At 47.6% G+C, this 26,592-nt stretch overlaps 1 long non-coding RNA gene across 1 annotated transcript; it reads left to right on the top strand.

The window, feature by feature from the left end:
• The first annotated feature begins 1,649 nt into the window (after window positions 1–1,649).
• On the top strand, window positions 1,650–24,839 carry LOC139356871 (uncharacterized). The gene is made up of 2 exons (XR_011609351.1): window positions 1,650–7,480; window positions 10,812–24,839. It is a non-coding gene; the product is annotated as an uncharacterized lncRNA (long non-coding RNA).
• Window positions 24,840–26,592: the final 1,753 nt, after the last annotated feature.

Genomic DNA, 26,592 nt, shown 5'->3' with positions numbered 1-26,592 from the left:
AGCTCAAATAAGATGAGGAAAGAGGTTTTAAAGACGATCAGGGCTGGGGTCAGTGGATCATGCCTGTAATCCCAACACTTTGGTAGGATCAGACAAGAGGATAGCTTGAGGCCAGGAGTTTGAGACCAGCCTGGGCAACATAGGGAGACCCCATTTCTATAAACAAATATCATTGGTACTTGGCATTTCAGGCAGGGAACAGCAAACACATGAAAGCTCTGAGGCAGGAGGCCGGGCCCGGTGGCTCAAGCCTGTAATCCCAGCACTTTGGGAGGCCGAGGCGGGTGGATCACGAGGTCAGGAGATCGAGACTATCCTGGCTAACACGGTGAAACCCCGTCTCTACTAAAAATACAAAAAACTAGCCGGGCGTGGTGGCGGGCGCCTGTAGTCTCAGCTACTTGGGAGGCTGAGGCGGGAGAATGGCGTGAACCCGGGAGGCGGAGCTTGCAGTGAGCCGAGATCACACCACTGCACTCCAGCCTGGGAGACACAGCGAGACTCCGTCTCAAAAAAAAAAAAGCTCTGAGGCAGGAAAGGGAAGTGATTAGTGCTCGCTCCTCGTTCCTTTATCAGACCTTAAAGAGATGCAGAGACATTTCAGGTACTCTTTGGCCGAGCTCCTTCAGGGAAGGCCTAAGTTCGTTTCTACTTCCCATCAATTAATTTTCTTTTTTTTTGGAGACAGAGTCTCACTCTGTCGCCCAGGCTGGAGTGCACGCAGTGGCACAATGTCAGCTCACTGCAACTTCCACCTCCCGGGTTCAAACGATTCTCCTCCCTCAGCCTCCCCAGTAGCTGGGACCACAGGTACGTGCCACCACGATCGGCTAAGTTTTTGTCTTTTTAGTAGAGACGGGGTTTCATCTTGTTGGCCAGGCTGGTTTCGAACTCCTGGCCTCAAGTGATCCACCTGCCTCGGCCCCACAAAGTGCTGAGATTACAGGCGCGAGTAACCGTGCCCGGCCCTACTTCACTCCTAACGCCACCATACGTGCTTCCAAATGTTTGCTGAATGACAAGGTGAACCAGTGAATGGGACTAGGTGACTTTGGGCAGCAGGCAATCCTATTCCTTAGACCTCAGTTTCCCTTTTTGTAAAGCAAGCCTGTATCTCGCTCTCTGCCCTAAAAGCCTGAGTTCTGGGCTTGAGATGAGCGCGTCCCGTAGAGCAGACTCCAAGTGGACGTTGAGCTGGGTCTTCTAGAAGGCCAGAATCCGGCCAGCTCTAGGGTCCGGTCCTCCCGCGGGACCCCGCACGCCCAGTCCCAGCACCGCCCCCTCCCAACTTCCCTTTGTTCCCCCAGGCCCCGCCCTCTCCGCGCAGCTCGCTCCCCATTGGCCGGGGGGCGGGCCCTGGGCGCCCGGCTCCACTGGGGGCGGGGCGGCGGTCGGGGCCGTGTGCGCCTGCGCTGTGTGTGTGTCTGTGTGTGTGTGTGTCCCCGCGGCAGCCCAGCGCCAGCTGCAGCTCAGTGATCCGATCCGGATCCTGAGCGGGGAACACGGGCTGAAGCGGCGGCTGCGGCCCCGCCCCGGGGCTTCATTGTTGAGGCTGCCGCGGCTCTGTCGGCTGCTCAGCTGCCCTCCAGTCGGCCCAGGCGCCGCGGCTAGGAGAGAGCGCTGCGAGGCGGCGGCCTGAGGTGAGACGGCGCGACCGGCGACCGGGTCTCCGGACCGGGCGGGGGTCTCTGCCCCGGGCGTGGCGGCTCCGAGCTGGGCTCCGCAGGGTCCGGGGTCGGGATTCGGGGTCCGTGCGCCTGGGCTTTGTCTCTGCCTCGGGTGCCACCGGGGGCTTCGCGCCTCCTGCGACACCGCGTGGGCCCGCGCGGTGGTCCCGGCCGCCCTGCGGGTGGGGGCCGGTCCCCACTGCTCCCTGGCTCCCCGCGTCTGCCGCGGAGGGGACTGCATAGACCCGGGCGCTGGCTTCTGCCCGGTCCCCCCACGGCGTGGCTGGTCCCCGTGTGCGGCAGAGGGCGTCCTGCGAGGACCCACTCGTGGGGCGGGTCCGGGTCACCGCGAGTGGGAGACTCCGTCGCCCTCCCCGCCCTCCCTCGCAGCGAGACTGCTTGGCTATCACTGAAGGGACTGCGCGGACCCTCGGACGAGGGAGTCCATGACTCTGGGTGGGGGCTCTTTCCCGGCCCGCATGACGGCTTTCTGAGTGTTTTGTCACCTATATAGGTGGCTGCGTGGACCCGCGCGCGTGGGTCCTGGCCGCCCTGCTAGTGGGGCTGTGCGCCGCCCCGTGGCTTGTGTGGGTCGACCCCACCTGGGACGCGGGTGTAGTGGGGGTCTGTGCCCTGTGGGCGCGGTTGGTGGGGGCGCACTGCCCCCAACCCGTGATTTATCCTCTCACTTGCCGGGCGGGAGGAAGCGAGAGGCGCGGGCCCGGAGCTGTCGCGCAGCGGCCGCACTGACCTCTGCCCTGGCCGGGGCTACCGGGGGCGGGGCGAGGGGCTGTCTCCGCGTCCCACCGCCGCGCTTCCTGCTCTGGCCCCGGGCTGGGCTCTGATTGGAGGAAGCAGGGCCCTTCTGCCTGGCGCTTCTTGATTTCTTCCGTTAGTAATGGGAAGAAAAAAAAATCTGGAAAGCCAGATTAAACTTTGTAGCTCTCAGCGCCTGGAGAGTGGAAGAAACTCTCCCAAAAATTTGGCGGGCCGGAAAATGCGTTTCAAGCAGGAGCATCCACACGCAGGGAATGAGGCCAAGGCAGTTACAGCTAGAGGTCAGATTTATGAGGAGAGAGCCAGGGTGAGGTCCACGGGTGGGGAGACTCCGACCTCAGCTTGATGGGAAGACCTGATGCTGCCCCTCAGACGCTGTATTTCTCAGCCACCAAAGAAAGTGGAATCACTCCTTAGTGAATGCTTTCATCAAACTTTTGAAAAACCTGTAATGTCCCAGGAAGCAAAATCAAACTGGACAGTTTCCCCCTTTTAAGAGTGTTAAACGTCCCGGAGACAAACAGCAAAAGGTTCAAGGAGTCCAAATACTCAACCTGAAGTTCTTTCTGAACAAGAGATGGTGTATAAATAACAGGCATACAAGAGAAAACTGAACTAATCACCGCAGCTGTGGCTCCTAGCCCTGTAGCGTGTCATGCAGACCCTTTTGCCTTCTCTGCCCTCCACTGTCCCAGACCCCAACACTACGCGCACCTCCAGTCATCAGCTCCTGCCGACCCATTGCTATGAACTCTGTTTCGGTGGCTCCCTTCTCTCTGAAGTTTTGCTTGTTCTCCTGAAGTCCTGGTCTTTAAGAGCTTATGATCTGCAGGGACAGATTGGCTTTGGGTAGTACATAGTTAACTGTAGCACAGCTTGAAAAATGCTCTGATAGAGGTGGGCAGGCAGTTTGTACATGCCGGTAAATGCGAGGTCCTTTTTCAATACCATGAATCCAAGTATTCATGCTATTTTAAATCTGCAATTCTTTGACTCTCCAGAGGGCTTTTAGATTAATTTTTTTTTTCTATTAGTTCCTAGTGTTTGTTGCATAGTTCGGAGTACTTGATTAAAACTTACCAGGTCTGCCGGGCGCTGTGGCTCACGCCTGTAATCCCAGGACTTTGGGAGGTCTAGGCAGGCGGATCACTTGAGGTCAGGAGCTCGAGACCAACCTGGCCAACATGATGAAACCCTGTCTCTACTAAAAATACAAAAATTACTTGGGCGTGGTGGTGGGCGCCTGTAATCGCAGCTACTCAGGAGGCTGAGGCAGGAAATAGCTTGAACCCAGGAGGCGGAGGTTGCAGTGAGTCGAAATGGCTCCACTGCACTCCAGCCTGGGCCATAGAGTGAGACTTCGTCGTCTCAAAACAAAAACAAAAACAATGTACTGGGTCTACCTCCGGCTCTGGAATTTTCCTGGAAGGCCTTCTCTTCTGGGCTTCATTTTTCTTACTTTTGAGGATGGTAAACTACATAATTTCCAAGAATCTTCGTCCTACACCTTTAATTCTTTCAAGCAAATATAGCAGAGAAAAATTCTCTTCCCGGCAATGGTGTAAGTAATGGAGGCCTTTGAAAATGTGGATTCTAAAATGGAAATTCTTTTTCTTCTTCCCCTTTTTTTCCTTTTAAACGAGTTTAGTTACATGAGTATATACTTTATCTCGGAGTTAAGGACAAGTATCTATGATGAAAGCTTAAGCAGCTTTTTGGCAATATCTTGCATATTCTTCACAATTGTGTTTTATGTGCAGCATCTTCACTATATCCAGTTGGTTTGTTTTTTTCTCATTAATGAAGTTGTTGAGCTCAGAACTTTTCAGGAGCAGTTTGTTGATCTTTTAAGTGTCATGTGAAATATGTTCTAACTTAACATTTTATTTGGTTGAGTAAAATGGGAGTAAATGGAAATTTGAGAGTGCCTTGAGTAGATGTACTTGGCTTTGTGTAATGGTTTGAAGCATAGTTTAAAATTACCACTTGTGGCCGAGTGTGGTGGCTCACACCTGTAATCCCAACACTTTGGGAGGGCAAGGCAGGCAGATCACGAGGTTAGAAGATGGAGACCATCCTGGCTAACACGGTGAGACCTTGTCTCCACTGAAAATACAAAAAATTAGCCGAGTGTGGTGGCACACGCCTGTAGTCCCAGCTACTCGGGAGGCTGAGGCAGGAGAATCACTTGAACCTGGGAGGTAGAGGTTGCAGTGAGCCCAGATTGCACCACTGCACTCCAGCCTGGGCCACAGAGTGAGACTCCATCTCAAAAAAAAAACAAAAAAAAAACCACTTGTAAAAAATTGTATCACTTGTTGAATGACTTATAAAGGAGCTACAATTCTAAGGAATATGGTAATTAATTCTTTAAAATAGTAAGGCTGGGTGCTGTGGTTTACACCTGTAATGCCAGCACTTTGGGAGGCTGAGGTGCAAGAATCACCTGAGCCCAAGATTAGAGGCTGCAGTGAGCTATAATCATGCCACTGCACTCTAGTCTGTGTGACAGAGTGAAACCCTTTCTCTAGAGGGTTTTATTTTATTTATTTATTTTTTGAGACAGAGTTTTGCTCTGTCGCCCGGGCTGGAGTGCAGTGGCGGGATCTCAGCTCACTGCAAGCTCCTCTTCCTGGGTTCACACCATTCTCCTGCCTCAACCTCCCAAGCAGCTGGGACTACAGGCGCCTGCCACCACACCTGGCTAATTTTTTATATTTTTAGTAGAAACAGGATTTCACTGTGCTAGCCAGGATGGTCTCCATCTCCTGACTTGGTGATCTGCCTGCTTTGGCCTTCCAGAGTGCTGGGATTACAGGCATGAGCCAGTGTGCCTGGCCGACAGAGGATATATTTTTGAGCTTTACATTTCAGAGTTCTTTTCTATAGCCCTGGCCAGGGTCCCAAACAGGGAACTTAATTCACTCTTTCACTGAAGTATACTCTTGCTTTGATGCCATTGGTATGTTGTCCTAGAGATTTGCTGTGGCTGCTAGGAGTGTTTCATAGTTAAGAACTGATGCGACTTCTCTTTTGTCAGTTTTTGAGTCTATAAACCATCTTGTTTCCTTTAGTATTATCTCCCTGGAACTGGAAGGTCAGAGATGAAGTTTTCTTAGATTATAAGTCTCAGCCTTTGCTATCTACCTTCCTCTGTCTCCCATGTCACCTGCTGTTTTTTTTCCCCCCATTTTTCTTTTTAATGTTTTTATTGGATAGGTGTCTATTATTGCAGGCTACCTCAAAACATTTTTGGATATTGACAGGACATAAGTATGAATAATATGTAAAAGATAACTTACTCTAGTTCTTTTGAGCAGAGGATTTGGTTTCGATATGTGGCCCTATTAAAGCTTTTGTTAAGTCCAAATACTTTCTGAACTTAAGTTCCCTTACCTATAAAATGGAGTTAGTTGTTAGTAATACCTGTTCTGCCTAACTCAGGAGATTGTTTTGAGGATCAAATGAAATCATGAATGTAATGGAATTTTGTAAATTTTAAATGAAATATTGTATTACCTAAGATTTAAAAAAAACAAAACAAAACAAAACAAAAACGCCGTATTTAAGAATGGAATGAATCTGGGTTTTCCTTTGAAATCCCAAGGGTTTAATGTACAGAGAAGTTTTAATGTGTCTGTTGGGGAGCTTCATTAGGATTGTTTTCTATCTTTAATTGGCCAGTATTGTTTTATATTTTATCATTTTTGGGGAACATCAAAATTTGTGTTTCAGGTATCATTAATATTTTACAAAGTTATTGAATGTGCATGATTTAGTCTTTAACAATCTCTTCAATTATTTACATTCCCATGTAAAAAATGAAGTAATGAACGTCCATGTAAATAACACTCCCATGCTTTAATGAAGCATAATTTCTTGACATTGCAGTTTCTAAGTGCCCTGTCTTGAGGTTGGGAAAGCGGAAGGGCAGTCAGAGGTCAAGGTCAGCAAAGCGTCACCTTTGACATTTGAAATCCAGCAGCAGGTATCACAGTGAACCCCATTCCAGCATCCAGGAAGTTTCCTGCCCTGCCTGTACTCCAGCCACCTCAGAATCTGTGTCTGCAGCGTTGGTCCTGCTTTCCTCTCTCCTCTGCCTTTTCTTTCTCTTCACCAACTTCTACCGAGTGCCTCTGATGTCCCAGACAGTGGCAGTGGGAGTACAAAGGCTAATAAACCCGGCCCTGGTCCTCAAAGAATTGATGTTTTCTGTGCAGATATTTTTTTTTTTTTTTTTTTTTTTTTTGAGACGGAGTGTCACGCTGTAGCCCAGGCTGGAGTGCAGTGGCGCGATCTCGGCTCACTGCAAGCTCCGCCTCCTGGGTTCACGCCATTCTGCCTCAGCCTCCTGAGTAGCTAGGACTACAGGCGCCCGCCACCGCGCCCGGCTAATTTTTTGTATTTTTATTTTTATTTATTTTTTTATTATTATTATTTTTTTTGAGACGGAGTCTCGCTCTGCCGCCTAGGCTGGAGTGCAGTGGCCGGATCTCAGCTCACTGCAAGCTCCGCCTCCCGGGTTCCCGCCATTCTCCTGCCTCAGCCTCCCCAGTAGCTGGGACTACAGGCGCCCGCCACCTCGCCCGGCTAGTTTTTTGTATTTTTTAGTAGAGACGGGGTTTCACCATGTTAGCCAGGATGGTCTCGATCTCCCGACCTCGTGATCCGCCCGTCTCGGCCTCCCAAAGTGCTGGGATTACAGGCTTGAGCCACCGCGCCCGGCAATTTTTGTATTTTTAGTAGAGACGGGGTTTCACTGTGGTCTCGATCTCCTGACCTTGTGATCCGCCCGCCTCGGCCTCCCAAAGTGCTGGGATTACAGGCTTGAGCCACCGCGCCCGGCTTCTGTGCAGATATTAAGTGACACTGTCATACATAGTGTTGACAAACATTGATACAGATTTCCTGTGAAGTGCAGAAGCACCATCCTAGAAGCAGAGATGCAGAGGCAGCCCTGGTGACTCACACATGGAGAGCTGGAGTTCTTGGTCTAGTGGGATCAACTGACCTGGACATCATTTCAGTGCAGCGGAGTGAGTACTGGGATGGGCTCCCGGGGCATCTGGAACAGAGTTTGTCTGGTGTTTAGTCTCCTGCCTGGTACTTAGAGTTTATCAGTAAGATGAGCATTGGGAGGTTTCTAAGTGAAAGGAAAGGCAATCACTGACCTGAAACCTAAAATCTGTAGGTGTTCTGGGCCATTTATAATTCACTGAATCTGTTTTGTCAGAACAAGTCTATCGTCTATTGTTTTGGATGGAGTGTGGCCAGCCCTGCCTTGCGATGTAAGGAAATCAGGAAAGGCTTGTCAGGTGTCAACACCGTGCCACTCTTCTAGGGATTTCTACGTAAATCACTGTATTCATTTCTGTTGCTGCTTTACCACATTTCCACAAATTTAGTGACTTAAAACAACCAAAATTGTATCATCTCACAGTTCTGTGGGGCAGAAGTCTGACGTGGGTGTCACTGGGCAAAAATCACCACGTGGGCTGGGCTGCATTCCTCACTGGAGAATTGTTTCCAAGCGCTTTTGGCCAAATATAGTTCCTTGTGGTTGCAGGACTGAGGTGTCTGTTCCCTTGCTGGCCGTCTGTTGGGAGCTGCCCTCAGCTCCTGAGGCCTCTGTCTGGTCTTTGCATGTGGTCCCATCAGCTCAGGACTAGCTAGGCCAGGGACCTGGTCAGGCTCTCCAGTTCAACTGTGTGCATTTCCCTTCTTCCACTTGGAGAAAGTTCTATGCCCTATTTAAAAAAATTTTTTTGAGATGGAGTCTCGCACTGTTGCCCATGCTGGAGTGCAGTGGCGTGATCTCAGCTCACTGCAACCTCTACCTCCCGGGTTCGTGTGATTCTCCTGCTTCAGTCTCCTGAGTAGCTGGGACTACAGGTGCCCGCCACGATGCCCCACTAATTTTTGTATTTTTAGTAGAGATGGGGTTTCACCATTTTAGCCAGGATGGTCTCCATCTCTTGATCTCGTGATCCACCCGCCTTAGTCTCTCAAAGTGCGGAGATTACAGGCGTGAGCCACCATGCCTGGCCAGTTCTATGCTCTTAGAGGCTCGTGGGATTAGATTGTACCTCCCTGGATAGCCCAGGATACTCCTTCTAAGGCCTGTGGCAAAGCCCTTTTGCTGCCTGACATAGTCACAGGTCTCAGGGGTTGGAATCTCCCACCACAGTTACCGATCCACTTACTACAGCAGCCTGGGAGGTGCTTTTCATTGCCTCTGGTTAACAGATACTAATTTTTTTTTTTTTTTTTTGCAAATTGGCAGGAACATGAAGATCCCTCTTTTTTTTTCTGAGACGGAGTCTCATTCTCTTGCCCGGGCTGGAGTGCAGTGGCGCGATCTTGGCTCACCACAACTTCCACCTCCCGGGTTCAAGCAGTTCTCCTGCCTCAGCCTCCTGAGTAGCTGGGACTACAGGCACCTGCCACCAAGCTCGGCTAATTTTTGTATTTTTAGTAGAGACGGGGTTTCACTATGTTGGCCAAGCTGGTCACAAACTCCTGACCTCATGATCCGCCCACCTTGGCCTCCCAAAGTGCTGGGATTACAGGCGTGAGCCACCGCACCCAGCCAGGAAGATCCTTCTTTTTTTTTTTTTTTTTTTTTTTTGAGACGGAGTCTCGCTCTGTCGCCCAGGCTGGAGTGCAGTGGCCGGGTCTCAGCTCATTACAAGCTCCGCCTCCCGGGTTCACGCCATTCTCCTGCCTCAGCCTCCGGAGTAGCTGGGACTACAGGCGCCCGCCACCTCGCCCGGCTAGTTTTTTGTATTTTTAGTAGAGACGGGGTTTCACCATGTTAGCCAGGATGGTCTCGATCTCCTGACCTTGTGATCCGCCCGTCTCGGCCTCCCAAAGTGCTGGGATTACAGGCTTGAGCCACCGCGCCCGGCCGGAAGATCCTTCTTAAATGAAAAAACCATTCCTCTGATTTGATGTGAGGCTGTTGATGAGATTGGTAGCAGTGGAGAGAGGTCCATCAGAAACGGAGCTAAACTTTGTGTTTTGGAGTATTTTGATGGCCTGCCCTGATTATGTAAGTTTTGCTAAGAAGTCATTAGAGTAATTCCTCTACTGGAAGAAACACCCATATGAGGAATTTGGGACCTTGCCTTTTCAAGTTTTACACAAAGGACTCTTCATGGGCGAAAAGTACATGATTCCAGGTCCATTTCTAGAATGCAAACAGCTGCATCAACCCAACAGCGATTCACATTCCTGAGTTTGAGAGAATCTGATTGTTTCAAGGCTGAAGCCAAAAGCCCAATAAACAATGTTTGCACCTTTATTCATAGTTAGGAATTAGGTGCATCCCGTGGTCAAGAAAACAACTGATGGTCACCAAGTAGTTTAAAACCAAGCAGGACCTCATTTTATCATGTGGGTGTTTTTGATTTTTTTAACTAAGTTTTTATTTTCCTGTGCAATAAATGACAAGCTCTGACTTGAAATACATTTCCTTTAATAAACCAGAATCTAGGGCCAGGCGCGGTGGCTCACGCCTGTAATCCCAGACTTTGGTAGGCCAAGGAGGGCAGATCACGAGGTCAGGAGATTGAGACCATCCTGGCTATGGTGAAACCCTGCCTCTATTAAAAATACAAAAAATTAGCCGGGCGAGGTGGCGGGCGCCTGTAGTCCCAGCTACTCGGGAGGCTGAGGGAGGAGAATGCATGGGAGGCGGAGCTTGCAGTGAGTTGAGATCAGGCCTCTGCACTCCAGCCTGGACGACAAAGCGAGACTCTGTCTCAAAAAAAAAAAAAAAACAACAACAAAGAAAAGGAAAAAAAAAAAAGAGAAACCAGAATCTATAATCCTAAGGTTTTTAACCTGGCTTTCAGAAATTTATGAAGTCCCCAAAATCTTGTGCAACAATTTTGTGTATATGCATCCATGTGTGTTTATGGGGAGATGATTTATAGCTCTCCATACATTTTCAAAGTGGTTGGATTCCAAAAAATTTTAGATACACCACTTGGGCCTGGTGTGGTGGCTCACATCTGTAATCCCAGCACTTAGGGAAGCTGAGGCAGTAGGATCCACTGAGGTCAGGAGTTTAAGACCAGCAACATAGCGAGACTTCCACCTCTACCAAAAAAAAAAAAGTGCTGGGCGTGGTGGTGCACACTTGTGGTTCTAGCTGCTCGGGACGTTGATCACCTGATCCCAATAATTTGAGGCTGTAGTAAGTTAGAATTGCACCACGGCACTCCAGCCTGGGCAACAGAGCAAGACCCTCTCTCAAACAAAAACAAAAAACCATATCACTTAATATACTATTGTTGTTGGTCAAGTATCGGATTTTGTTTAAACATTAAATTCTCTCTCTTTTTTTTTTTTTTTTTTTTTGAGATGGAGTCTCGCTCTGTCACCTAGGCTGGAGTGCAGTGGCGTGGTCTCAGCTCATTGCAAGCTCTGCCTCCCAGGTTCACACCATTCACCTGCCTCAGCCTCCTGAGTAGCTGGGACTACAGGCGCCCACCACCACGCCCGGCTAATATATGGTATTTTTAGTAGAGACGGGGTTTCACCGTGTTAGCCAGGATGGTCTCCATCTCCTGACTTCGTGATCCGCCCACCTTGGCTTCCCAAAGTGCTGGGATTACAGGTAAATACTCATTTTTAGCAAAGGTGTACAGGCATACAGCTCTAAGAATCAGAAATTAACAAGGCTTAGAACAAAACCCAGCAGTCCCCTACCTTACCCTTCTTCACCCTGATCCCTGCTCCTTGGAGGTTACTGTGTTTATGTTTTAGCTGGTGCTTCTAGATTGTGTGAAAGACAGGGAGATGTCCTACTGTGGAAGACAAGGATTCAGGTTGCTTACCCTCCCCCCTGCTCCTGTTGCTCACGTTTTTCTCCCCCATCCTCTCAGTATAATTATTGTGGTAGTGAGGCCAGGCATGGTGGCTCATGACTTATCCCAGATTTTTGGGAGGCCGAGGCAGGCAGATCACTTGAGGCCAGGTGATGAAGGCCAGTGTGGCCAACACAGTGAAACCCCGTCTCTACTAAAAAATACAAAAATTAGTCAGTTGTAGTGTCGCACACCTGTAGTCCCAGCTACTCAGGAGGGTGAGGCACAAGAATTGCTTGAACCTGGGAGGTGGAGGTTGCAGTGAGCTGAGATCGCACCACTGCAGTCTAACCTGGGCAACAGAGGTACACTCTCTCAAAAAAAAATTATTGTGATAGTGGGCTACATAGTACAATAGTGTATGTATTTAGTATTCTTCCCGGTTTTTGGCCCAGAGCTTCTAAAACCCTTGTAGTTTCCTGAGTGATAGGAACATCATTGGTTATAATATTTGGTGATAGGTTTCAATTCCTGACACAAGAGCTTCTACGACTTTTGGAATCTCTGGGGTGATAGGAGTGTCTTTTGTGTGATAATGAGATGACAGGTGGCTTCGGGCCCCTGGACAGGTTCAGGATTAGGGCTGGTTGCCAGAAAGATGAGTCATGAGTAAAGAGTTGGACATATCAGCCCCACCCCTACCTCTGGGAGGGGAGACGAGACAGGCTGGAGATTGAGCTAGTCACGAGTAGCCAATGACTTAATCATGTCTATGTTATGAAAACTCCATAAAACCCTCTAAATATTGGGTTTGGAGAGCTTCTGGTTTGGTGAACTCATTTGGTGCTGGGGAGGTGGCACTTCCAGGGACGGTGGCACTTCCAGGGACGGCATGGGAGCCCCGACCTCTCTGCCCCGTGGTGTGCCCTGTGCGTCTCTTACATTTGGCTGTTCCTGTGTTCTCTTCTTTGTAATAAACCAGTAAGAGTAAGTAAGTGCCAAGCACTTTGCGTCTGTCACCTCTCTTACTTTTTCAGCAACACTGTGTGGCAGATAATGTCCTCATTTTGCCAGTGACAAAATGAGATTGATGCATTGAGTAACTTGCTCAAGGTCACATAATAAGTGGAATTGAAGCTCTGACTCCAAAGCCTGTGCTTTTAACCAGCAAGCTGCATACGCGGCCTCTTTATTTGTTAGGAGTTTTGGTGTCTCTAGGGCCTGACACCAAGTTGACCGTTGTGGCCTAGAGCTGTTATAACGGAGCTTTTAGCGGCCCTGCTGAGAACAGAGCCAGCACCTCCGGATTGGCAGGGCAGGGGCTGTTCCTGCTGGGAGCTGCAGGCCACTCCCTGTGGCCCTTGGGTGATCTTCCTCATCCACTCCCGCCCTCCTTCAGTAGTTCCTGAGTGCCGCCTCTGTGTGGAGGAGAAGGAGGCAGCCTTCCAGCCCAGGTGGGGCCTGCAGGTACACACAGGGAGAGGCAGCTGTGCACTGAGCTGGCTGTAGGCTGGGACAGTGTGGCTCCAGAGGTGACGATAGAATGCTCTGGGACTGCAGAGAGAACACATGCTTGTGAAAGGGAGGAAGGGGGCGGGTATCGCAGAGGAGATGTACTTGAGTTGGACTTTGAGGGAGGAGTTGGATTTCCAAAGTGGAACCGAGCAGCTGAGGCTTTCTCAGCAGCTGAAGATTACAGCCAGCCAGCCTCAAATGCTCAGCTTTTCCTGAATTCTCTTTTTTACTATAGTGCAGTAAGTTTTCAACAGAGATAAAGCAGTCACCTCCATGTCATTCATGTTCTGCAAATCCTGTGTGTAGTTTTCGATGCTTAGCAGATGGGGGCAGCCTGGGCCATAAGAGAAGAGCTTGTGTGTCTGCCTGTTTGGACATCAGTCAGGTGTGGCACAGGGCAGTGATCACTGCCTGCCCCTGAGGAACTCAGTTGTACTTTTATGTGGAGAGGACAAAGAAAGCTGTTGTACAGGGGGCAGGAGACATTTCACCTGCAAAGCAAGGCACAAAATATATAGTCTGTGCCCTGCATGAGAAACCTAGCAGAACTGTGTGCTGATTCCCACCCCTGCCTCCCCTCCTGAGAGCGAACCGTCCCTTGTACCATGGCGGAGGGCATTTCTGAAGCCTCTGGCATCGGAGTGATCTGTTACTTGCCCACTGAACCTTCGGGGCAGCAACCAGGTGGTGTGGCTGAAACACAGGCTTTGGCCAGACCTGGTTGGGCATGTTGGTTCTGCCACTGATTGTGAATTACAGAACCTTGGAGAAGTCATTGTCTTTCTCTGTGCCTCTCATGTAAGATGGGGAAGACTGTGGCCATTGCAGAAAAGCAGATAGGTGGAGCGAGTATGAAGTGCTTTGTGTGTGTGTGTCATACGGTGAATGAAATGGCACTGATTGACATTATTGATAGTAATAACAGGTTTAATTCAGGAATAAAACTGGTAAAGTAGGCCAGGTGCGGTGACTCAGGCCTGTAATCCCAGCACTTTGGGAGGCCGAGGCGCGTGGATCACGAGGTCAGGAGTTTGAGACCAGCCTGGCCAATATGGTGAAACCCCATCTTTACTAAAAATACAAAAATTAGCTGGGTGTGGTGGCACGCCTGTAGTCCCAGCTACTTGGGAGGCTGAAGCAGGAGAATTGTTTGAACCTGGGAGGCAGAGGTTGCAGTGAGCTGAGATGGCGTCACTGCACTCCAGCCTGGGCGACAGAGTGAAACTCCGTCTCAAAAAAAAAAACCTGGTAAAGTATTTGACCCAGCCTGGGTACGTGTGGTAGAGCCGAATGAAAGCTTAGGAAAAGATGACTTGAGAACTAGCCCAGCAGAAGAATCAGGCGGGATGTGTTGTTACTGAGTAAGTGAAATTTGCACCTGCTTTCTCCCAGGCCTGGTTGAGTTGTGTACAACAGAGAGCTCAGGTGTTGGGGGCAGTGGACCGGTTGAAGAATGCATTGCTATTATGTGAGGAACATTGGGCTTTGAAAAAGCAGAACTGGATCCACGTTCTTGCCTAGTAACTCTAACTATCATCTAGTTTGTAAAGGGGAATGCAGTTCTCTGAAAAATTCTTATGACAGTGTGGAAAGGATTGGGGCGTCTGCATTGGTGTATGTAATATAGGTCATATGAAAGAGCATTTAGGCTGGAGGGAGACTTTTCATCTCTCTAACTTTACTTTCACAGAACAATTCCATCATGATTCGAAGATTTTTGAGTCAAAACTACAATGTTCTGCTATGTGTTTCGGGGCAAATTTATACATACAATTGGCTTAAATATTTCAGATGATACAAGAATATATGTGTGGGGTAAAAAGCTGAAATTTGCATTCCCCCTTCTCTAGAAGTAACCATTGTGAATAGTTAAGTCTGTATTCCAACTATTTTGTATATTATAAATACACTGTGAATATATGAGTGTATATATACATATATGTCACACAAACACATTTTTAGAGATGGAATATTGCTGTGTTGCCCATGCTAGTCTCAAACTCCTGAGCTCAAGTGACCCTCTGGCCTCAGCCTCCCAAAGTTTTGGAATTACAGATGTGAGCCACCGCCCCTGGCCTGCATGAGTATATTTACTAATTGCTAAGTTACTCTGTTCAATATGTGTCTGTTGAACTCCTCCATGTGCCAAGCATTGTTCTGAATACCTTATATGCACAAATTCACTTAATTTTTAGAGCAGCTCTATTATTGTGGCCCTTTTACAGTGAGGAAACGGAACCACAGAGAGGCTGGGGACGTTGTCTAACATCACACAGCCAGTGCTGTTGGAATTGAGGTTTGAACCCAGACTGCTGGCTTCAGATCTCTTAGCTGTTATCATAGATGCACACCCAAACCTTAGGGCCGCCTCCCAAGCCTTGCCTCCGATACGGGCTCGCCTGAGCTCTGTGAGAGCTGTGTATGTGAGGTTTCTTAACTCTTTAAGAACACAAGCCTTGGAATTGTCCCAGACCCTGGTAGGACCTCTTGAGGACCAAAAACGGGGATTCTTCAAGCCTGCCCCAAGGCCAGATCTCTGATGTAGCTACTTGGAAGGTAGACGTGGAAGAGAGTAATTTTGCCAGAACAAAAAGTTAGGATGGTTGGACTGACTCGGCCAGACGCAGTGGCTCATGCCTGTAATCCCAGCACTTTGGGAGGCCGAGGCAGGTGGATCACCTGAGGTCGGGAGTTCGAGAGCAGCCTGGCCAACCAGTTGAAACTCTGTCTCTACTAAAAATATAAAAATTAGCTGGGTGTGGTGGCGGGCGCCTGTAATCCCAGGTACTTGGGAGGCCAAGGCAGGAGAATTGCTTGAACCCAGGAGGCAGAGGTGGCAGTGAGCTAAGATTGCGCCACTGTACTACTCCAGCTTGGATGACAGAGGGAGACTCTGTCTCAAAAAAAAAAAAAAAAAAAAAAAAAAAAAAAAAAAAGTGAAGGGGAATGGCTGGGCTGACTCATCCTAGGGAAGAGGCCCTACAGCAGCCATAGGACCTTGGCCACTTGGGTGGAAAAGAAGGAAGGAAGAGCTTCACCCATGGCGGTGACCTGGACTGCAGAAACCACACTCAGCAGTCCACATGCTGGAGCCTGGCCACCCCATTTGCTTCTCTTCTCCTTGGGTAGAGGGTGTGGGGAACTTTCTACCCTGGAGGCTGAGCAGCACAGCTTCTAACCAGGGTAGGCGTTTGTCTGTCCCTGGGAATACAGACAGCATTCTCATAAGCAGCCCCAATCCTCCTGAACGGCTTTTTGTAGGGTGGGGCGGGGCGGGCCAGAGGGTCATTTTGACTCATAGGTACCTTTTCCACTTTCACTGCTGATAACTGTGTTGCAGATTAAAGTTTTGTTTTTGATACTGAAGAGGGCTTAAGAGAGTGAGCTATTATGGCACATCTAAGTCTGCTAAAATAGAACCGCGGAGTAGTGTAGGAAAATCTCTTCTAAATTATGGATCATATATGGTGAACGTTAGAAGCCATGTGTATCTAAGTTGAAAAATCAAAACATGTCTTGTATTTGGGCGACCCCGGTAAGTCTGGATGCCACTGTGCCTTGTGTGAACACAGGATGCTGAGGTGTAGGGATCAACAGGCTTTTTCTGGACGTCTTGTGCTTCTCCCTTGGGGTAAAGTGGGGCAGCAGTAGGAGCGCACAGCTGTTAGGCCCCTAATATTTATCAGCTGTTTTACATGTGGGATTCCATTTAACGCAATCTTGGAGGTAAAATTATTTTATTGAAGATGAAGACAGAGGCTTAGAGAAGTTAAGAAGATTATTCAAGGTCACGTCTTTTTTTTTTTTTTTTTTTGAGAGAGTTTTGCTCTTCTTGCCCAGGCTGGAGTGCAATGGTGCAATCTCAGCTCACCACAACCTCTGCTTCCCAGGTTCAAGTGATTCTCCTGCCTCAGCCTCCCGAGTAGCTGGGATGACAGGCATGCGCCACCACGCCAGGCTGATTTTGTATTTTTAGTAGGGATGGGGTTTTTCCATGTTGGTTAGGATGGGCTTGAACTCCCAACCTCGGGTGATCCACCCGACTCGACCTCCCAAAGTGCTGGGATTAAAGGTGTGAGTCACCACGCCTGGCCAAGGCCATGTAATCTCTTAAGTGGAAAGATGAAGTACTTGATGAACTCAGAAGTTTGACTTCAAGGCCCTTGATCTTTCCATAACACGTGGTTCCTTCCCTGGTTGGTCGGAGTGACTGAAGGACTCAAGGAAGCTGTGTTTTGTGGAAAGAGGACCTGAGGGCTGTATGGTCTTTCCAGACTTGGAATTGCCATGCTGGGCTTCTGAATTGTATAGCTTGGCCATATAGAGAGAAGCCCCTCATTTAAGACTTACTCTTTGGGGGAAATAAAGGAAGGCCGCCCACATGAGACAGGCAGAGGCAACTTTCTCAGAGCTGCTGTGGCAAGGGAGTCGGCACCGTCACTTGCGTGTGGCAGAGACTGACATGCAAGTGAGTGGCAGATGAGGAGCGGGGAAGCTTCAAGATGGAAAAGAACGGCTCCCAGTGGCAGCTGTTGTGGGGGCTGGACGTGGCTGTGCAGAAGCGGGGTGTCCTATGTGATTGGTTAGGGGTGTATTTGGCTTTCTCTGAATGATCCTACCTGGGAAACAGGGGCCAAAATTAGGGTGGCTGTTAGTTTTGAGTCAAGTCCTGGCTTGACAGAGTTGTGGTTTAGTTTCTGGGTTGTGGAGAGAGAGCAGTCTGGCTTCCTGTCTGATGTGCTAGCCTGGCTGGCCTCCTGGCTGTTGACTGTAGATAGGGGATTGGTTTCCTGGGTGGGCAGCTGCAGGTTGTGGTCTGAGTTCTGTCTTTATACATATGATCAGGCATGGTCTGTTTGTATATTCAGTCCTTCATTTCTCTTGTCAGTAAAAATATCAAATGACAAATTGGATACATTGGGAACTTTTTAGATGTCTGTGCCCCCTGGAGGAAGTTTTCACGTTCACATTTAATCAGAATGAATATAAACAATTGGGCCATTTATCTTGAAGATTTAAAACAGGAAATCTTCAACAATACTACCTCGGCGCCACTGCCTCTCTGTCCATCATTAGAGAATGTGTTTTTATCCACCGCCGGCTCATCGTCCACCAGTTTGTGGTTGATCCAGTTCTCTATACGTCTTGTCTTGTGTGCATCTCATTGTTTGCTAGTGTTAGCTTTCCCCCTCGTCAGTGTAGTTTATTTGTGTAGCCTCTGTTGGTAGGAAGTTATTTGTGGAATTTGTGAATGGAAGGGACCTTGGAGGTCTGCTAGGTCAGCCCAGTGATTTTAGAGATAAATGGAAATACAGGGAAATGTTCCAGCTTTTTTGGTGGCAAAACCAGGAATAGAAAGTAATGTTCTTTGTGCCACAATGTCATTGAAAGACAGCTCAATGTGGGTCTAAAATGCAGAGTAACTAACTTCCATTTATCTCTGCTTCTGACTCTTGTTATCAGACATTTTAAATTGACCTTAATGTGTTAGCAGAATTATGAAAAGTTCTGACTTGTTTACATATAAGGTACTTCTTCGCCTACTCAGTTGGTTGTTTTTTCAACAGGATTGAAAAGACATTGCTATAAACTGAATGTTTATGTCTCCCCCAGATTCTTGTTCTGGAGCCCCAACTGCCAGTGTGATGGTATTAGGGGATAGGACCTTTGGGAGGTGATTAGGGTTAGATGAGGTCATGAGCGTGGGCCCTGGTCTGACAGGATTAGTGCCCTTAGAAGAAGAGAAACCAGGCCAGGTGTGGTGGCTCACACCTGTAATCCCAGCACTTTGGGAGGCCGAGGTGGGCAGATCACGAGGTCAGGAGATTGAGACCATCCTGAAACCCTGTTTCTACTAAAAATACAAAAATTAGTTGGGTGTGGTGGCACGTGCCTGTAATCCCAGCTACTCGGGAGGCTGAGGCAGGAGAGTTGCTTGAACCAGGGAGTCAGAGGTTGCAGTGAGCTGAGATTGTGCCACTGCACTCCAGCCTGGTGTCAGAGCGAGACTCTGTCTCAAAAAAAAAGAAGAGGAGAAAGCAGAGAGCTCCCACTGCCCTGGTGTGAGGAAACAAGAAGAAAGGTGGCTGTCTGCAAGCCAGGAAGAGGTCCCTGTCCCAGAACTGAGTTGGCCGACACCTTGATCTTGGACAAATAAACTAATGTTTAAACCACACAGCCTATGGTGTTTTTTATGGTATTTGCCTGTGGTATTATGGCCATCTGATTTGACTGATGCAGAGATGGTTCCAGAATAATGTAGCCTGTATTTAAGTTGGTGATGCCATGAAAATAAATGTGGTAGTTCATTCCTTTATATAAAGATGGCGCTGTGAGCCCAGGGCCTTTGCACATGTCTTAGTTGAGTCTTGTCTTCTTATAATAGCTTCCTAATTTCTCTTTTCCCCCTCTAATTTATATTATATATCTGGATTAAATCATATATGATATGATTTTATACTTTATGTCTATACAAACTTTTAGTGATTTTATTTCATTTTATTTGATTTTTGAGACATGCCCTTGCTCTGTTGCTCAGGCTGGAATGCAGGTGCCATCACAGCTCACTGTAACCCTAAATTCCTGGGGTCAAGTGATCCTCCCGCCTCAGCCTCCTGAGTAGCTGGGACTACAGGTTTGCTATCCTGCCTAGCTAATATTTAAATTTTTTGTAAGGACAGAGTCTTGCTGTGTTGTCCAGAGTGGTTTCAAACTCCTGGCCTCAAGCAGTCCTCTCGCCTCAGCTTCTCAAAGCACTGGATTACAAGCATGAGCTGCCACACCTGGCCCAGTGATTTTTTGTTGTTAAGATCCAGGACCGGTTCCCTGGCTTGGCATTCAAGGCTTATGATCTGGGCGTGATATGCAAGTTTGGGTTTCAGTGTTTCCATTCCCACCATCAGCCTTGCACTCCAGCTTGTTGCCTAAGCCCTGTTCTGAAGCCCAGCCTGAGAACTGCACTTAGAATTTATACCTTCTCATCTCTTCATCTTCTTCACCTCTGTTCTTATCTCCATCTGGGACATCTTCTTCACACTTCTGCCTCTTTAAATCTTCTCCATCCTTCAAGACTTGAAATACTTCCTTTACATGATCCCCACTCTGACATCCAAGCTAGAATTAATCTTGCTTCCTTTGAACTCTGATAGTGCTTAATGTTTTTCATCCTTTATACAGCAGTCCTGTGTGTTAGATATTATTATTCCCCCAGTTTTTCATAGTTACTTTGAAAATATTTACTGTAGTCATGTAGTTTGAATATGTAATATGAGCGGCATTCAAAAGGTCCTGGAGAGTGAAAGGAAGTCCTACTCCCATCACTGCCCTGTGACCACTGTTGCCAGTTTTTGTTTGTTTGTTTTTCCAAGACAGAGTCTTGCTCTGTCACCAGGCTGGCATGATCTCAGCTCGCTGCAACCTCCACCTCCCGGGTTCAAGCGATTCTCCTGCCTCAACCTCCTGAGTAGCTGGGACTACAGGCGTGCACCACCACACCCAGATAATTTTTGTATTTTTAGTAGAGACGGGGTTTCATCATGTTGGTCAGGATGGTCTGGATATCTTGGCCTCGTGATCCACCTGCCTCAGCCTCTCAGTGTTGGGATTACACGCGTGAGCCACTGTGCCCAGCGTATGTGTCTTCTTTTTAAAAACATAGATGTTGGCATAAGATAAACACTGTTCTCCACCAGTTCCCCACTGGTAAGTATTTAGGTTGTTCCCAGCCATTTGGATTAATCAATGCTGAGTTGTACATAATTCTTGCATATTTGCGTGAATATGTTCATAGGATGCATTGCTAGAAATGGAATTGTGGGATCCAGGGTTCTGCGCATTTTAAATGTTGATGGGTGTTGCTGGATTCCCTTCCATTAGGGCCATACCATTATCTCACTGTCAACGTATAAGGGCGCATATTTCTATTTCCTTGCCAACAGTTTCTTCTCAGCTGTTTTGTTTAACATCACACACACACACAAATAGCCCCCTTGTTCCAAAAACATGGACATTTTACATTTCTAATTGAAGTGTGCACACACTGATGGAAGCTCTGTGTTGCAGTGATGTGTGCTGCTAGGATTGTGGCTCTGTTTCGAATTTGCTAGCCAGGCTACGACTTTCCAGTCAGGTATTTTTTGTTTTGTTCATGTTGTTGCTGCTGTTGGGCCGGGGTAACCTGTGTGAATTTCCCTCCACTGCCCAGCCAGATTTCCTTTCTGGTGGACGGGCTTAGTGTCTCATCCGGCAGCCCTGTTTCCGGGTGATCTGGACCGAGTGTCTCATCCGGCAGCCCTGTTTCCGGGTGATCTGGGCCGAGTGTCTCATCCGGCAGCCCTGTGTCCGGGTGACCTGGGCTGAGTGTCTCATCCAGCAGCCCTGTTTCCGGGTGATCTGGGCCCCATGTCTCATCCGGCAGCCCTGCTTCCGGGGATCTGGGCCGAGTGTCTCATCCGGCAGCCCTGTTTCCTAGTGATCTGGGCGGAGTGTCTCATCCGGCAGCCCTGTTTCCTGGTGATCTGGGCCGAGTGTCTTATCTGGCAGCCGTGTTTCCTGGTGATCTGGGCCGAGTGTCTCATCCGGCAGCCCTGTTGCCTGGTGATCTGGGCCGAGCGGCTCCATGAGAAGTTGCACCCATCTTCTCCAGTAGTGCATCTTTTCACAGCAAGCAAAACATTTTCACCACGTTTCTAGCGGAACAGGCACTAGCTCTTTTCTGGGCATCAGGAGACCTGGCTTTGTTCTGGTTCAAGCAACAGCTGGTGAGTTACCACAGACAAGTCGCATCTGGCCCCTGGTCCTTTGCTTTATAAGTAGAATCACAGTCCGAGTGGGCATCACTGCCCTGGTCTCTGCGGTGCTGAGTGTTGTGGGGATGATGGCTAAGTGTCAGGGTGCATTTCCACCACTAGGGGATTACAGGCCAGCCGAAGACACAGGAGGAAAGCTAACAGTCCCTGGCAGGTACACAGAACCACAGGAGTTTGGAAGGGTAGTTCCAAGCTCCTTGGTGTGATTGATGTGATCACAATAGACATTTCATCTCTAAGTCTTGGGCCATTGGACCAAGAGAAGAGAGAGCTGGTGTTGAGTTGTAGTGAGAGGTGTGTGGTTCATGTGCCTGCTGAGCCTGGCTTGGACTCAATTCCATTGAGTCCCATTCCATTTTACCTTCTGTTTCTACTTTTTTCGTGCTCCTGCTTGTTTCTCCAGAAAAAATTGCAATAAATTCCTTTCAAAAACTTTACAAAAGCCATAGATGCTTATTGAAAATAGTTCAAATGATATGGAAGACAGAAAGAAAGTGTTTTTCTGTTGTGTGTTTGGATGAATGTGTCTTTGGGGTAGTCACTATTAACACTGGGTGTATTTCCTTCCAGAACTTTTCCAGTGTACCTACAAATGTATATGTACACTTTGTAAAAAACAAAATAGGACCTGATAAACATTGAGTTCCCCTACTCCCACTCTGCAGTCTACGTGGACATCCTTTCATGGTGATACAATGAGACCTGATCGACTTCTTTTGTTCGCTGGAGTGCTAGGTAATAATAGCTACAGATAACTCACCTTCAGTGGGCATTGACCATGTGGCAGGGTCTGTGCTCCAGGCAGGCTACATGAAGTGGGTCTTAAGGCTTTTTACAACAATGCTATGGGTGAACACAGTAATTGTGAACATTTTGCAAATGATAGAATTGCAGTAGAGAGAAGCAAAGCTGCTTGCTCAAACTCATGGCACGATTCCCGAGAGAGAGAACACTTTTAAAACAATTGTTGTTGTAGTCAGGTGATTTACGATCATTTCAAGAAATAGTGCATTCAGTGAATACATTTCAGGGTCTGGTACAGCCTGAAATTGCACTGGACTAGAGGTAAAGGGAGCGGTCCATTGGCCCTGGGCCCGTAGTGAAAGGAGGGAGGTCCCGGGGAGAGGGGGCATGGAGAGGAGGTGTCTGAACAAGTCTTGCAACATCCATTTCTGCTGAGTCTGGTCCGAGGTCTGGTTCTTGACATGTACACTTTTCAGAGATACTTGGTTTTGATTTTTGTCATGGCTCACCTGAGCAGCCATGGTTTCAAACTGCCTGGAGATGTGGTCTGGCAGGCCAGTGCTGTGCCCATCCTTCCCGCTCCTGCAGGAGGGGAGTCATCCTGGACTAGAGGGCTTCGCCTGTAATCAACTATCTCATAAGTGGTTTTGATGCTGGTTTCGCTAGGTCGGGAAATTTCCCATTTGGAAGGAAAACTGGTACTTGTTTTTGGGTTTTGCTGAGGAGCCACAGGGTTTAGAGCAGGGGCTGGAAGTTTGTTGAGACACCAGTGAGTGCACTCAAACATCTTCCATGAAACGTGGAAATAAAGACAGTGTTCCAGAGAGGTCCCTGGCTTTGGGATATAAATATTTCTGTAACAGAATGGCACTGGATGTCTGCTGTATTTTTTTCTCTGCTATTTTGGCAAGTTTTATTTGGGTGTGTGTCTCCTGTACAGAAGGTATGACATCAGTTTTTGCCACCAAGTATTTACAGCCGTTGGTGCCTCCTATGTGGGTCACTTTTGTGCCGTGGTTTCTTTGGGGAAATTGCTACCCAAAGCACATTGCCCATTTCAAGGTGCTCCTGGTTTCTGAACACCTGTGGCAGTGCCTTCCATGTGGGTGAAGCCAGCCGAGAAAGTACCCCTCCCCAGGAGGTGGGGCCTGGTGATTGCCTGAGTAAGGAGGCCGGGGATGAGCCCTGGACTAGAACTTATGACTAGCTGCTTTTCCTTCCCCTCCTCTCCCTCCTATTTTTCCACCACCCCCACTTTTTAAAAATTTCTTATTAAAAATGAAGCAATTATTTTGGTTTCCTTTATTCACTATTCCTTGCTAATCGTATGTAGAGTGAGCCTGGGAAAGTGGAAAGGAAGGTTGTACTTGGCTTCAGATGATCCTAGCAGTCCCGCATTGAGGGGCTTCTGCCAGGCGGCATTGTCAAGTGGCATTGTGGAGGTTCTCCTTTCAGTCCTCAGCGTTAACCAGCAGAGGCAGGTGGTACTTATTCCTGGTTAATGTTGGGGAAGTTGAGCTCAAAGTGGCTAAGGGAACTTCCCAAAGTCACATAGGAAGTAGCAGAGTAGAACCAAACACAGATTATCTCTGAATCAGGCAGGTCGTCCAATTCCAAAATGGGCTGTTAATTTTTGGAGGTCAAAAAGCTGAACAGACACAGATATTTCTTTCTTCTTCTTCTTCTCCTCCTTCTCCTCCTTCTTCTCCTTCTTCTTCCTTTTTTTTTTTTTTTTTTTTTTGAGCTAGGGTTTTGCTATGCTGCCTAGCCTGGTCTAGGCTCAAGCTGTCCTCCTACCTTAGCGTTCTGAGTGCTGGGCTTACAAGTTTGTGTGACCATACCCAACCGAACAGACATTTCTTGAAAGAAGACATACAAATGGCCAAAAAATATGTGAAAAAAATGCTCAGTATCACTTATAATCAGAGAAATGCAAATCAAAACTGCAGTGAGGTATCATGTCACCTGTTAGGATGGGTATTATCAAAAAGACAAAAAATAACAAGTGCTGGCGAGGATATGGAGACAAGGGAGCTCTTACACACTGTAGGGGAGTGTAAACTAGAGCAGCTGGCTGGGCGCAGGGCGCACGCTGATATCCCAGCACTTTGGTAGGCCGAGGCAGGCAGATCACCTGATGTCAGGAGTTTGAAACCAGCCTGGCCAACATGGTGAAACCCCGTCTCTACTAAAAACACAAAAATTATCTGGGCGCAGTGGATCACACCTGTAATCTCAGCACTGTTGGGTGGCTGAGGTGGGTGGATCACTTGAGGCCAGGAGTTCAAGACCAGCCTGGTCAATGTGGTGAAACCCCACCTCTACTAAAAAATACAAAAATTTGCCGGGTGCAGTGGCGGGCGCCCGTAATCCCAGCTACTCGGGAGGCTGAGGCATGAGAACCACTGGAACCCGGGGGGCGGATGCTACACTGAGCAAACCGAGATCGCACCACTGCACTCCAGCCTGGGTAACAAAGCGACACTTTGTCTCAAAAAAAAAAAAAAGAAAAAGAATATATAGTTCCAGATAATTGGAGGAAGGGCATTGAACGTTACCAACACGAAGAAATGATAAATGTTTGAGATGGTGGATATGCTAATTATGCTGATCACATACATTACATGTATTATAACATCACTATGTGTACTCCATACATATGTACAGGACACAATTACATGTCAATTAAAAAAGAAAAAGCTGAACTTAGATTGGAATGGCTATGAAGTAGCTAGCTTTTTCATATTTTTGATATAGACCCTAGGCATTTATTTTAATAAACTACCCTTGGCTTCAGGAAATGTAGAGTATTTGAATTTTAGCCTTGCATTTTATAATACAGAGAAGTGAAACTGTAGGCTTGCTTTGGATACAGTCACAGGGGTTTGCAGTGATGAATTTTTTATGTAATAAGGGGGAAATGTACCTTAATTAATAGGCATACATGCTCATTTTTCTCCCTCGTACACATTTTTAGTTGTTGTCCAGGCATTGTGATACTTATGTAAACAGTATGTGATATCTTAGATAGGAATCAGAATTTTAAGGTAAGAATACTTAGACTTATATATTTTCAGACTTTCAAACTGGACATTTTACATGTCCATTATATAACAGTAATAAATTTTCAAAAAGACAATACCTGTCTTTAATATGGGTGATGCTCTAGCTTTTTTTTTTTTTTTTTTTTTTTTTGAGACAGGGTCTCACTGTCTCCCAGGCTGGAGTGTAGTGGTGTGATCATGGCTCACTGCAGCCTCAGCCTCACGGGTTTGAGAGATCCTCCCACCTGAGCCTCCCAAGTAGCTGGGACCTCAGGTGTACAACACCATGCCCAGCTAATGTTTAAAATTTTTTGCAGAGACAGGGCCTCCCTCTGTTGCTCAGGCTGGTCTGGAATTCCTGGGTTCAAGTGATTCTCCTGCTTCATCCTCCCAAAGTGCTGTGATTACAGGCATGTGCCACTGCCTGGCCCCATATAAGTAGGATGATGACTTGAGCCTAGGAGTTCCACACCAGCCTGGGTAACACGGTACAAGACCCTGTCTCTACAAAAACTAAAAAAATTAACTGGGCATGGTGGCACCTGCCTATGGTCCCAGCTACTCCAGGAGGCTGAGGCAGGAGGATAACTTGAGCCCAGGAGTCCAGGCTGCAGTGAGCTCTGATCTTGTCATTGCATTCCAGCCTGGGTGACAGAGTGAAACCTTGTCTCTTAAAAAAAATTACTGGCTACCTGATTATTCATAGGAAAAAAACCTGAACTCTGATCTAAACCTCATACCTCGTACAAAAATTAACTCAAAATGGATCATGGACCAAAATGTAAAATGCAAAATAAACATGAAAAGAGGAGCTAGAGACTGGGAGAAACTATTTGCAAACCACATGTCTGATAAAGGACTCATATTTATAATTTATAAAGAACGATCAAAATTCAGCAGTGAAACCAAACCATCTACTTTGAAAATGAATAAAAGGCCAGAAGAGACATTTCAGATAACATATAAGCACATGAAAAGATGTTCAACGTCATCAGCCATCAGAAAAATGCACACTAAAGCCAAGTCACTATACAAGTGTCAGAATGGCTAAAATAAAAAGTAGTAACAAGACCAATGCTGGTGAGGATGCGGGGAAACGGGATCACTTACACTTGGCTGGTGGGAACGGAAGATGGTACAGCCATTCTGAAAAACAGTTTGACAGTTTCTTAAAAAATAAACGTGCAATTGCCGTAGGATGCAGCACTCACATTCATGGGCGGTT

The sequence above is a fragment of the Macaca nemestrina genome, chromosome 10 (genome assembly GCF_043159975.1).
Source record: "Macaca nemestrina isolate mMacNem1 chromosome 10, mMacNem.hap1, whole genome shotgun sequence".
Taxonomy (NCBI): Eukaryota; Metazoa; Chordata; class Mammalia; order Primates; family Cercopithecidae; genus Macaca; species Macaca nemestrina.
The sequence above is the reverse complement of the archived record's forward strand: the minus strand, read 5'-3'. Positions and strand labels throughout refer to the sequence as shown.